The sequence below is a fragment of the Protobothrops mucrosquamatus genome, unplaced genomic scaffold, assembly GCF_001527695.2.
Source record: "Protobothrops mucrosquamatus isolate PMUCROS unplaced genomic scaffold, P.Mucros_1.0 scaffold458, whole genome shotgun sequence".
NCBI classification, from domain to species: domain Eukaryota; kingdom Metazoa; phylum Chordata; class Lepidosauria; order Squamata; family Viperidae; genus Protobothrops; species Protobothrops mucrosquamatus.
The window spans coordinates 496,429-510,204 of NW_015386780.1; positions in this window are offsets into that span (position 1 = coordinate 496,429).

The window sequence follows — 13,776 nt, forward strand, 5'->3', positions numbered from 1 at the left end:
AACCACAGCCACTCAGTCTTGGAAGGGTTGAGCCTGAGTCTGTTTCTCCCCATCCAGACCCGTACGGCCTCCAGGCATCGGGTCATCACGTCAAGGGCATCATTGGGGTGGCCTGGGGTGGAGATGTACAGCTGAGTATCATCAGCGTACTGATGGAAGTCCACCCCAAAGCCACGGATGATCTCCCCCAGCGGCTTCATTAAGAAATATAGATATGTGCATGCAAATGTATGGAATGTTTAGTAAGGAAGCAATTCCACCTTGGTTGATTAATATCTGTATTAATAAACATATGAGGAATATTTGTGATTACATTAGAGTGTGTTGGCTGGGGACACGAATGAACATGAACTTTTGTATGGAGAGTATGTCATGTTGCTGGCAGAAAATCCAATTCATTTTCCGTGAATGTTAGAAGGATTTTATGATGCAATAAGAAGTATACATTTAAAAATTAATGAATCAGATACCAATGCATTTGTATTTAACAGAAAGAATGGAACAAATTATTGGTCAATGTGCATAAATGGTGAAAAATAGAACAAGAAGATGCATTTGGTAACTTGGTAGGTAGGAATTTTACTAAAAATGACAAAGTGAAAGAAATTTTAAGTTGTTAAAATATTGATTCAAAGATGGAGGGTAGAATGTGGAGTGTTGCAAAAATGATTATTTAAAAAAATGGGGAGTCTAACAGTATATTTCTCATTTCTGTTTTAGGAGACTGAGAATTGATATCAAACAAAAGTTGAATATACAAGGATTGGGGTACTAAAGTCATGTAATAAAACAAAATGACATAGGGTCCCAATCAGATACTGATTAAGACTGAATGTAAAAATGACAGAGAAGTATGAAATAATTATTTTTGTATGGTTTGTTTATAAAAAGAGAACAATAAGAATGAAATTGTAAAACATATCTATGAAAGAGAAAAATGGGTAAAGAAGGAGACAAAGATTTAGAAAATCATTTGTTGGAGCGAGTTCATGAGATCACCAAAAAGGAAAAAAAATAAGTTTCTATGCAGATATGATATAAGCAAGAATAGTTTGAAAAATTAGAAAGGTGTGGATAGGTATAGTCCAGTGGTGGCGAACCTATGGCACGGGTGCCAGAGGCGGTTCTCAGAGCCCTCTCTGCGGGCATGTGCGCTGTTGCCCCAGTGCTAGTCCTTCAGCTGGGTTTTATAAAACCTTTTCGCTTTAGGCCTCTGCCGCCGCGTACAAAAAAAAAAGGTTCAATCAATCAGTCAATTTCAACTTCTTGTGGGGAAAAAAAAGATCTTGCAAAGTTGGAATTGATTGATTGAACTTTTTAGTCCCACCCAGTCTGGCATTACCACCGCAGCCATGCCCACCCATTGGGCCACACCCAGCCAATGGGCCACACCCACCCGGCACCCAACGATGCATAAGTGGGTTTTGGGTTGCAGTTTGGGCACTACCTTTTAAGCTGAAAATGTATCCATATTTGAAGGTCTGGTTAAAAAGAAAATCCTTCTAAGTTACACTTATTCATAGTTCTTTATATATACCATATCCATATTGTCAAGAAATGTCACATTCTGCAAAAATTGTGATATTCTAATAATTTTAGAAAAAAAGAGAAGAGGGGGAAAAATAGCAATTTAGTATATTCAAAGGCTCAGTTAGAAAATGGTTATCCCAAGCATCCACAATGCTCTTGGAATATAAAGCTTTAAGAGATTCAGCTAAATTTCATGGCCATTTCATGGATCATTAAGACTAGCCTTGGACTCAAATGCTAGCCTGATCCCCTTTCAGTGTGGAACTTTCATGTATTGTATTGTTTTCTGCTTCTTTAATTGACTTCCTAGAGATTCATTTCCAGGTGTCTAGTATTGAGCAGGACAGAGTAGACATGGCTGCATCTTGTGCATATTGCATAGGCAGAAACAATGATATAATAGGTAAAGCTTTTTGGTTTTTTGTTTAGATAATTTATATAGCTGCCCATCTCACTGAAGTGACACTGGGGAGTATGCAAATATTAAAAACACCTAGCAATTAAAATAGTAAGCCATAATACTTGGGGTAAATGATATCTGTATACAATTACACAAATGCTACATCAGAGAGAGATGTTTCAAACAAGAATGCAAGCCTCACAAAATTGATAGAAAGTGGCCTGCACTTTATGCAAAACCTACTTATATTTTTCTTAAATATGATATTAGGAATTTTAATGTAAAAATATTGTTCTCATAAAGTTTCTGTCAACAGGAGTGCATTTTCAGGAAAGTTGCAAAAGCTCTGTCAACAGGAGTGCATTTTCAGGAAAGTTGCAAAAGCTCTGTGTATTAATAAAATTTGCAAACAAAAATAGGAATTTTTAAAATAAGTGAAAAGAATTACAACTGGTCTAAAATGCAGGAACTGATAATAGATGCCAATAAGCATTCTCATGTAACATCCCAGCTTCAAAATTTATACTGGTGATCAGTTATTTCCCTGATACAGTTGGTACTGGTGGTCACTAATAAAATCCTATATCACTTTGGACCTGGATATCTTTGATACCAGCTACTTCTTTAGGTTTCTGCCCATTAAATACAACCTGGAACACTGGGCTCCCTTCAGATAGCCTTTTTAAGAGAATGTCATCTGCAAAATCCAAGGATGAGACTTCTAAGTTGTGGTTCCTGAAATTGCACTAGCTTGTTTCTTGTTAAAGCCATTCCAAAGAGCTGGAATTTGGAATTGTTGTGGAGAGGGAAGCCCCTGATAGACTATGTATTGATGTTTGTTATTCCTTTGGCATGAAGTTCATTCCTATTTTAATGTACGTTTTTCATCTTGTTATTCTTTTGTTATTTTGATGTACTGCTTTTAATCCTCTTAGCAGAAAGGGTCTTGTAAGCCTCTTTGAAACTTCATAGACTAGTGTGGCATATAAACATTTTTTTCCCTTCCATTTAATCATATCCAATTCTCAGAAACTGCATGGACAAGGCCTGTCAGTTTTTAGCAAGGTTTTTCAGAAGTGATTTGCTTTTTCCTCCTTCCTAGGACTGAGAGAAAGTGACCGACTTTAACCACTACACAAACTGGCTCACCAATAATAATCAGCACTAGTAAGTAAGTGAATGGAGTATTGCTGCTGTACAGGTAATCCTCAATGTACAATAATTCACTCAGTGACCATTTGAAGATACAATAATACTGAAAAAAGTTATTTATGATAGATCCTTGCACTTATGACTGTCACAGTGTCCTTGGACCACATGATCAGAATTTGGGCACATGGCAACAAGCATGTATTTACAATGGTTGCAGTGTCCTAGAATCATTTGCAACTTTCCCTGCTGGTTTCTAACAAGCAATGTCAATGGTAAAAGCCAGATTTGCTTAATAACCAGAGCGAAAAAAATAATAAAATCAGGTATGTCTCATTTTACAACTACCTCACTTAGCAGTGAAAGTTCTGGTCACAATTGTAGTCATAAATTGAGGACTACTGTACAAATTCAGTCAATGAAACAGACCTGGTTGCACATCTATCAGGTCACATCATGCAATGCATTTATAAATTTTTGTGGTGCCATTAGCAATAAGCAGCTCTAATCCTCTAATAATACAGGGCAAGATAACATCTGAATATCCTTAGCTGAGCCATTTCATCAGGATCATCTATCAGGGAAGCTAATTTATAAGATGGATGCCTCTTTCAAACATCCTTTGCATCAACTTAAGTAGAAATGCTGAGGGTTCTCTTCTTGTAGATCAAGACAGTGAGGATCTGATGATGAACCTTCTCAGTGACATCCTCCAGATCATTGAATAACATGCTTACCTCCTGAGTTTTAGTGAGTTCCCTACCTCATGTATCACTTTAGGGGATAATTAAAGCTGTATGGACTTTTTGTTAAGTGTTGTTTTCATTTATGATATTTGTATTTGGATGTTTTATTTGTATACCATTATACAAGGGTTTGATTGTATACCATTATTATTTTGAACTGCCTTGAGTCTCTGGAGTGGGCCATAGGCAAATATTTGTAAATAAATAAATAAAGTACATCTGATGCTTAAAGTCATATTTTCATACCTGCTTCTTTTCCTCTTCTGTATTGCCATTTATGTCCTGAATTGTTAAGGCCAAAACCATCCTAGATGGCAGCTGGATATACATTATAGTGTGAATTAGGATGGTTGATTCATAAAACAAATCTATCATGTTCCCCCCAGGAGAAATGGGAGAAAAATGTAATATGTCAAAATTAAGTTTGCTATAGCACAAGCAGATATATTATTTCTCTTAAAAATAATTGTTTTACATATTTCTAAGTATCTCATATCTCAAAATATGTATATTTTGGAAGGGATATTGGTCAGAAATTGTGCACTGGATGCATTTTCTTCAATCCTTAGCAGAGTTTAACAGCTGTAAGACTCTGTTTTTGAAATAAAGAGAAAAAGGCTGGCTAAAACTTTGATTTTAGAAAGTTACAAATGGACTAAGGATCAAAATAAATTAGAAATAAGATTTTGAAATTAATTATAAGGAATACTTCTTGTGAGAAACTGCTTTGGTTTGAATTCTTTCAAAAATAACATACTAAGTTAAGACCTCAGAAGTGGACATTAGAAGAACTAAAGATTATAATTGAAGAAGGAGATCACTCAACAATACAGAATGAAGCAAAATATTTTTACTTTGGATATACTAAAGGGTATTTTTGAACAATGGTTTCAAATTTTAATAGTGTCTGCCTCTATAGAGTGACTGTGTTTAAAAAATATGAAAGTGAAGGAGTTATACCTTATATTGAGACTGATTTCAAAACGGACATAAAAATGACAAGCTATAATGATGGAAAAAGATGTTACATGAATAGACAAAAGAAACCATGCTATGTTTTAATGTTTAAAAGGAATATACAAATGACAAACCAAGAGAGTGACATGGATATTTGTAGTATATTAGATTTATAAAGGAGGTTTGTTTAAGCTTCAAGAGTTTGTAGAAAAGTAAAAAGAAATGAAAAGAAAACAAATTATATAGCATTTGATTGGAATAAATATCAAGACTATTTTAAAAGTAAAAGGAAGGAATACAAAGTTGGCTTATTTGATCAAGGTTAAAATTTATATGTTATCTCTGACAACCCTTAAAAACTTTTGATGACATCAGTATTGAAATGACAAGTCTTTATAGATTTCTTTATAGGTAAAAGATGGGATATGGGAACAAGAGATTATTTGTTGTGTTTTAAGTCAAGGTGATATGTTACAAAAATTATTTACACTTGTGATGAAGGTGGAAGTAACTTCTTTTTTTCTTCTTTAATATACTTTTATTTTTATTTGTTTTTTCTTTCCATTTTTTCTTTTCTTTTTTTTCTTTTCTTTTTCTTTTAGTTTGTATTAGTTTTTACTATTATAATTTTAATCTTTAATAAAATTCCTATTAAAACAATCAAAATGGAAAACTGATTTTAAGTGCAGAGTTGATATGAGGTATTTAACATTCACAATGTCATTTTAAAGTAATACTATAGTTTAATTTGTAAGTATCTACATACACATGACTGCCTTCCATTTATAGGTAAGCAGCACCAATTTATATAGCTCATTGTACTATAGAATGGAATCAAACCATATGTAGATGAGCACTGCATTTCTATAAAAATGCATGGTTCTACCATGAAACTGTCATCTTCCTACTATACAAATTATTTCTAATTGGATACAGTTCACTTTAACTCAGCTTGAAAACTATAAAAATATGAATGTTATGAATTGCTAGCACACATTTCTGAATACAAATGAAATATGCTAAAAAATCAATAGGAGCACTATTTTTTATTCTCTTTACTTCTCCATTGAACATTGAAAATGAATAAAATAACCTTTTTGTTTACATGTTCCACTACAAGCTATCTCAATTCTAAACACAAAAGATGACTTTGCAGAATCCATACATTTCCATTTTAAAAACATTTGATGGACAATGTTATACGCCCTCAGGGGATGCCAGCACCTAATCAAACTTGGTAGATCTTGATAAAGCATGATCAGATCTGGTTGATATTTACTTGAGGGATTTGATTACCTTCAAAGTCTGTAGATTAGATTAGGAAGTGAAAAAAGACCCAAAATATTTCAGAAGAAAGTAATCACACACCATTTTTGTAGTATATGTAAGCAGTAAGAGATTACCTCAATTTATTGAAGTCTACCTATATAAAACAGATGCCTGTTTTTCATGATTATTCTTTAAGATCTATAGATTGTCAGCATACAATAATTTTATATCATTAATACATGTAATGATAATATTTCTATATTATTGAATTCTGTATGAATATAGGAAGCTCTAAGTAGTGGAATTCACTAATATTCTCTTGTAACCATAGTTTGTCCAGGAAAGATTTGACTGATCCTTATTTTAATAATTCTAGAAATACTAAATATCTCCTTCGTTAATGAACTTAGAGAAAAAGGGATACAGTGACTAAATAATAGAAATACAGTGGTACCTCAGCACTTGTCTTTAATTGGTTCAGGGAGAAGCAACGAGTGCGGAAAATGACGAGTGCCAAACAAGACACATGACTTACCAACTGACCCTTTGTTTCAGCCAGAAAGAACTTCCTGTCTGTCCCTTTTCTATGTCAGCAACCTATCCAGCATGGTCAACTTCTGTCCGCCCTCTGCAGCCATCTCGCTTTTTCTTTTGAAGCAACCTTCCCAGCATGGCCAACTTCCTATCCATTTTCTGCAGTCTTCCAGCTTTTCCTATCACAGTGCATCAAGTACCAAACAAACAACAAGTACCAGAACAACATTTTCATATCAAAATGCATTGACTACCAAATCTGATGAGTTTTGAAGCATTTGAGTACTGAAGTACCACTGTACTTTAGGTTTTTTTAGCAGGTAACTTCAATAGAACTAACATCATGTGTCCTAAAGAGCCGCTCCCCAATGGTGAACAATCTTCTATAGTTTATAGAATTAACTGCAGGAACTGCCCCTGCAATTACGTTGGGGAAACAGCCAAAAGGCTCAGGACTAGGGTCCATGAACATGAACTGGCAATTAAAAGGCAGAAGCAGCGCTCACAAGTGTGGACCCACATGGCCAACCTGGACCATACATTCGATCTGGAAAATGCACAGGCCATATCTCGTGAGACCACCAAGGGTCGCCTTTTTAAAGAAGCCTGGCTTTTGGATGAAAACTCCATCAACCGGCACATAGACCTCCTACCGGCATACCAGACCCTTAGAAAGTAGGAGAGTCAACATTGCAATCCACAGAGTAGATGGCCATCCCTCATGGTGCAAAAGCAAGATCATGATTTTACAAATGGGGAAACTGCGATCCCTAGGGAAGACAGCGAACCGGAAAAAGGAGAAGGGGGCAGGGAACATTACAACGAGATAGCAACAGGGAAGACTGGTGTTACAGGGCTATGGGTGAGGCAGTAACAACTGCTGTGGGAGGGGACAAGAAACTAATGATGTGTCAAGATCGGGTGTGGAAAACGGATGCACGGAAGCAGCTCAGAAGGAGAGACAAAAAAGGGGGGGAGAATAGCGAGCAGGAAGATCTTAACAGCTGCTCCTTGCAGGATTGGGGAGAGAGATCTACGGGCGAGACAACGGCAGCCGTAGGGGAAGATGACAGCCCTACAGGGCGTTTGAAATGCAGATTTAGAGATCGCTCCAAAATGAGAGAGGGGGGAGAGATAGGGGGCAGAAACAGCTTGACAGCCATTCCCCAGGCACTAGCACGCATGCTAGAAAAGTAATGGAGGATCTGGGCATAACCACCCGGTCCACCAACAGGCTGCCGGATATGAATCAACTTAGCACGTTGCAGATTAATACAACTAATGGGCCGATTACGCGCTCGAGAAGCCGGGCGCAGAGACAGGTAGCTATATAGGCAAGCTCCCTAATCACCTAGCATTCCAAATGATGAAAGCTTGGTAACTCTTTTATTTACAAACTTGTTTGTATTAAACAGGTTTGTTTTATTTGTTCATCTTTTCTATATTTTAGAATCACCAAGCTTTCGTCGGAAGCTACCGACATCATCAGGGTTCAGTGCTGGTCAATGGGAGAGTTCATTTATAGGCAGGATGCCGTTTGCACGTGGCTCCTGGACCTCATCACTGGTCCTAATTGGTTAAGTTGCACTCTAGTCATAACTTCCGTATCGATGGCAGCACCTCTCCTGCCTCTCCTGCTTGCATATATATTGCTACTCATTCTCCCCTTGTATAGTCCTGAGTTAAGGACCCCTTTTTTGGTTGGGCAGGACCTCCGTATCCTCAGCTGTCCTCCCCTCTCGCGCTCACTCCCCCTTGTCTGGGCTGTCCTACTACGATACATTCTCCTCCTCCCCCTTCTTCCTTTTCATACCCCTCATTCATACCCCAGTTGTCATCTCTTCTCCTGCGGGGTTGTGCACCTAGCGCCCACCACTGATTTGCACCCTCCAGACTCCCTCCTCCATTCACCTGATCACCGTTCTTATAATTGCGATCCTGTCTAGCATCTGCTTTCCCCTTCCCCCCATTTCTGGTGTTCACAACCTCCATATCACCATGAACGCCTCTAGCACCACTTCGTGGCTCCCGTTGGCGCAGTCGAGCCGTCCCTGTGGGGCAAGCTGGTGCAGCCACCCTCCCCCTTTTTGGGTGCGGTCGATCCATCATTGCCTTGAACCGACTCTTCTCGTTGTCCCCGTCATCTCCGTGTCCCTGCAAGCTACTATCAGCGGGGATATCCCAAACGTCATCAGTCCGGCTGCCCAAGGTTTCAGTTGCAGCTGTCCGTCGGTCCCTTCTGACTGTTGTTCCTCCTCTCAGGGATATCATTTCCCCTAGACGCTTTGGGAAGCCCGGGGGGTCCCTGGCCTGCTGGTCGCCGCTCTTTCGCCACCCAACATCTCCTTGCTGTTTGGGAGCGCGTGCCTGCATTCAAAAACTAAAACACAGAGTGCGAGTGTGACCAAAACAACACAGCAATTAACTACAGGGGGGGAGGGAGCTGAATAGACCGGTAACACGGTCGTTAGCCAAACACTTGGCGTTACAAAGACTATAAGAACATGATTCTCAATCCTGGTTAGAACTCTGACAATGTCAGCAGACGCTGACAAAAGCTAAGTTTTTAAATAAATTTTTAGTCTCAGTGATCTGTGTTTTAGTTTTTGAATATGAATATACCTGAGACTCGTATCTTCAAAACTATTATATATATATATATATATGTGTGTGTGTGTGTGTGTGTGTGTGTAGGTCTTTGGTTATTCGGGTTTTCTCCCGCGTAAAATTGGAAGTGTCTTGGCGACGTTTCGACGAAGTCCCATTCGTCATCTTCAGGCTGCTGTTTTCAGCTTCGTGCTTCTAGGAGCAATGTGTGATCGCAGCTGTGTGAACACATTACTCCTAGAAGCACGAAGCTGAAAACAGCAGCCTGAAGATGATGAATGGGACTTCGTCGAAACGTCGCCAAGACATTTCCAATTTTACGTGGGAGAAAACCCGAATAACCAAAGACCTACATACAAACACCCGCGAAAACCTCAGAAAACATATATATATATATATATATATATATATATATATATATATATATATATATATATATATATATATATATATATATATATATATATACCGAATCCAATGTTGCCAGCACAGATAGTGAACATAAAGCTCTATTGTTCAAGGAGACACCATATGCTTTGGATCTAAAATGTCACAATGCAATCTCTGTCATGGCTGCAAAAATGTCTGCCTAAAATCCTGAATATGCACATTATCATGTTAGATAATATAGGTGCTAAAGAGAACCATGTTTCGATTCTATTTGCTACATTACTAGCACCTTACAATAGAAATGAAACAGCCTATAGCTCCCCATTCTGTCCAATTTGCAAAACCACTTGGAAAAGAAATTTACAAGAGAATCTTTCTTTCCCTCCCTCCCTCCCTCCCTCCCTCCCTCCCTCCCTTCCTTCCTTCCTTCCTTCCTCACTCCTGTGTAAGCACTCTAACAGTGCTTCTATTTCATTTTGTATTAATTTAGATGAGGTGGATAATATTTACTGTTCATGTAAATATATTATTCAGTCAGCCTATTAACACTGCTTGCAATATTGCCTAATAAAATTATGGAGACATTAGTGGCATTGCTGCATCCAATGATAAAATTTCCATCATACTGCTGACACTCATAAAACAAAAGCTTCTTTCTGCCATCTGTCCTATTGAACTTGAGACTTTTCTATGCATTGGTCAATGAACAATATCTAGTAGGTAATAAAACTGAAGCACGATGATAAGAAAAGAAAGTGGAGTCTGAAGTTGAGCACCTGGTATGTCAGGGATTATTGATTATATTGGCCAAAATTTATTTTGTGCAAGTGCATCCCATAGTAAAGCCAAAGTCTTTCTTTTGAAATCTAGTAAAACATTTATAAACTCACTAGCTGGCAAGTAATCATAACCCAAGTTTCTAAATAAATGGGATGTACTGTATCTTAATAAGAAGAAAAACTAGAATACAATAACACATGTTTGCAGCTCATGGTTATTCATAGAAATAATGGAAGGTTGCAAATATATTTTCTGGGAAAGAGGGAAAGTTGACTTAGCATTGATGTGAAGCCTCTTACTGCAGTTCACAATCAAGAAAGCAAGGTTTTCATAGATACAGAGTAATTAGACTTTTTACAGAATCTTGGAAAAGTGGTGTGAGACAACCAAGCCAGTTTTATCTTTATTAGGAATCATCAGATGTGCATAGCCATATCTTATTCTACGGGGTTTGAGCCATCTACCAGGAATTGAACTCATGGATCATTGCACTTAAGATAACAATATGTAGTGGATTAACTATCCAGATCCCAGTGATGATTGTATTGAAGGAAGAAATATTCAGAATCTTTAAGAATTGTATATACAGTTTGTGTTGCCTTAAGCTGTCACAATGATGCAGACAGTGAAATCACTCTGTCCCCCCCCCAAAAAAAAAATAGAAAAAAGGGGAAAACAATGCAGGGATAGACGTCATGTAAAACTCTATATATGGGACATGTCATAATGACATAATGCAACATATGTATGTGTGTGCAAGTGCGTGTGCGTAGGAAAGATGAATTGTATGTGATAGATTGGAAAAATTAGATATGTATGCCTTAGTCATTTACTAGTATGTTAAAAAGGTATTTCTATTACTTCTGATCCTCTTTTTAATTGAGTCTTGGTTTAATGAGGAAAACCAATGGCCTGTACTTGGAAAGTGGGACAAGGTCAGATTGATGAAAGCAGTTTTGTGATACAAGTCATGCTTCTTCTGTATATGGTCATCATTTCCCACATGTTCCTCAAAGAGTCAGATCTTGCAGTACCATATCAAAAGCAACAAGATCTTCTAGAAGTCACTGTGGAGAGTGCTAATCGCTCATTTGATATCACAGGCATGTCCACCTCTTCTTGTTCTACCATGTTTTGGAAGGGACTTTCTTCCAAGTAAACATACAAAGTATTACACTCGGACTCATACTTAAGATTGTCACTGCATTTGGTTTTAAAAGGAATCATTGTTTTGCTATTCAAATGTATACAAATAAAGCATTTTGAAACTACTTTGTGGGTTAAGGTGAATATAATTATCAAAGATTTTTCATTTGGTTGTAAATCGGCAGCAACACTTTGAAAAACTTGAGATTTATAAAACATTTGATTCAAATGTTGGTTTTAATAAAGCCTGTTATATTCATACAAAAAAAAAAAACTCATGTCAAGACTGGACTTGCACTTAATCTTCCTAATCATAAACAAACCTAACGTAGAGTCAGGGGTAGCATCTACTAGGATTATACTCTGAAATAATCTATTATATAGGAGATCAAGGATAGTAGAAAAATATGTGAACACTTATGAGTGAGCAGGGGTAGTAGAAACAAACAAAAACTTACAGATAATGAGTAGAACTTAACAAAAGTTTGGTGAATAGTGGAAACTTGACATAGTGGAAACTTGACATAATAGAAACTTAACTGGTTTTTCAGACTTCTACCAGAATAGAGTTTTGTATGCAAAATACTGGTAGTTAGCTTGACAATTTTCTTATGGATATAGAAAGCCATACCTTCAGAGAAATGGCAAGACAAGTATAACTCAAAATGGGCTGTTGACAGTTTTTGCCCACTTTTTTAGTCTGAACATCTTATGCCCAGGTTTGCCTTTCTGGATTTGGTATCCATCTAGACTTTTGCTTTGTCTTTGCTCTGAACAGCTGGTCAGCTTTTCAACTGCATGTCCATAATACAGTTTGACTGTTGTGGAGTCTAAGTGTTTAAATTGCTAAGAGCCAGATCACCCAAGCATAAATGTTATGTTGTTAATTTCTTTAAACTCAATTATTTTGTTTGCTGACTGGCAGCTGAATGTGATTCTAGTGAAAAACAATGGATTTGAAGTAATATGATTGCCCACATCACAAGTTATGTGCAAAAAAGCCATTCCAGAAAATTACAAGTAATCATTAGAATGTTATTTATAGAGAATTTAAATCACTTCTCACAGAAAAAATATTCCCAAAGTGGATATTTATTTTTTTTATTATTCCTACAGACTCTGCCTATGAGTGGAAGAGCTCAAAATGTTAACTGAATCAATCAGTTAACTCTGAATGGTTAGATTTAGCCCCTCCAAAATCCAGTCTTCTTGTTGTTGTTAATTGCGAAGTCGTGTCCGACCCATCGCGACCCCATGGACAACGTTCCTCCAGGTCTTCCTGTCCTCTACCATCTTCTAGAGTCCATTTAAGTTCACGCCTACTGCTTCAGTGACTCCATCCAGCCACCTCATTCTCTGTTGTCCCTTTCTTCTATTGCCCTCCATCTTTCCCAGCATTAGGCTCTTCTCCAGTGAGTCCTTCCTTCTCATTAGTGGCCAAAGTACTTGAGTTTCAACTTCAGGATCTGGCCTTCTAAAGAGCAGTCGGGGTTGATCTCTTCTAGGACTGACAGGTTTGAGTGCCTTGCAGTCCAAGGGACTCGCAGGATCTTCTCCAGCACCATAGTTCAAAGGCCTCAATTCTCTGTCGCTCAGCTTTTCATATGGTCCAGTCTTGCATAGGGTTAAATTAATCTCATTCAAATAGCCATGTAACAGAAACACCAACATCCTAGTTAATTGCCTCCAATCATCATCAAAGCTTGGCATCATGGAAACCTTTCCGAAACACTAACTGATTACATTGTCCAAGCTATAGCTACTACTTCCTACTTGGTCAGTGGGGAAGGAGCTAGTAATATATTAAGACTGAGCCAATGCTATATAGTGTAAAGTCCCAGGAGATGCTAGGCCCTTCATGGAAAGAAATGAATGGGATTCTTGGTTTCTCAACTGACCACTTTTGACTTAGTTACTATAGCTTTCCTCATTAGTGACTTATAGCAGCTTCAGATCATCATCCAATCATTATTTCAAGTGCTACAAAGTATCTTACTATTATTTTGGCACAAGAATGGTTGAAAGGTTTTAGAAGACACTATAAGATACTGGTAAGAAATGCACCGTACTGAATGGAGAAATAAGGTTTCTAACCTGGCGGAGATGGCAAAAATCTCCGCGTATTTGAAAGATCAATATCAGGAAAGATATATTAAAATATGGGAAAGATGGATAGTTTATATACAGAAGAGATATGAGATAAAAAATTATCATGTAGGTTATGAATAAAATTTTTTCTTATGTTAGTAGAATGAATGTTATGAAGGG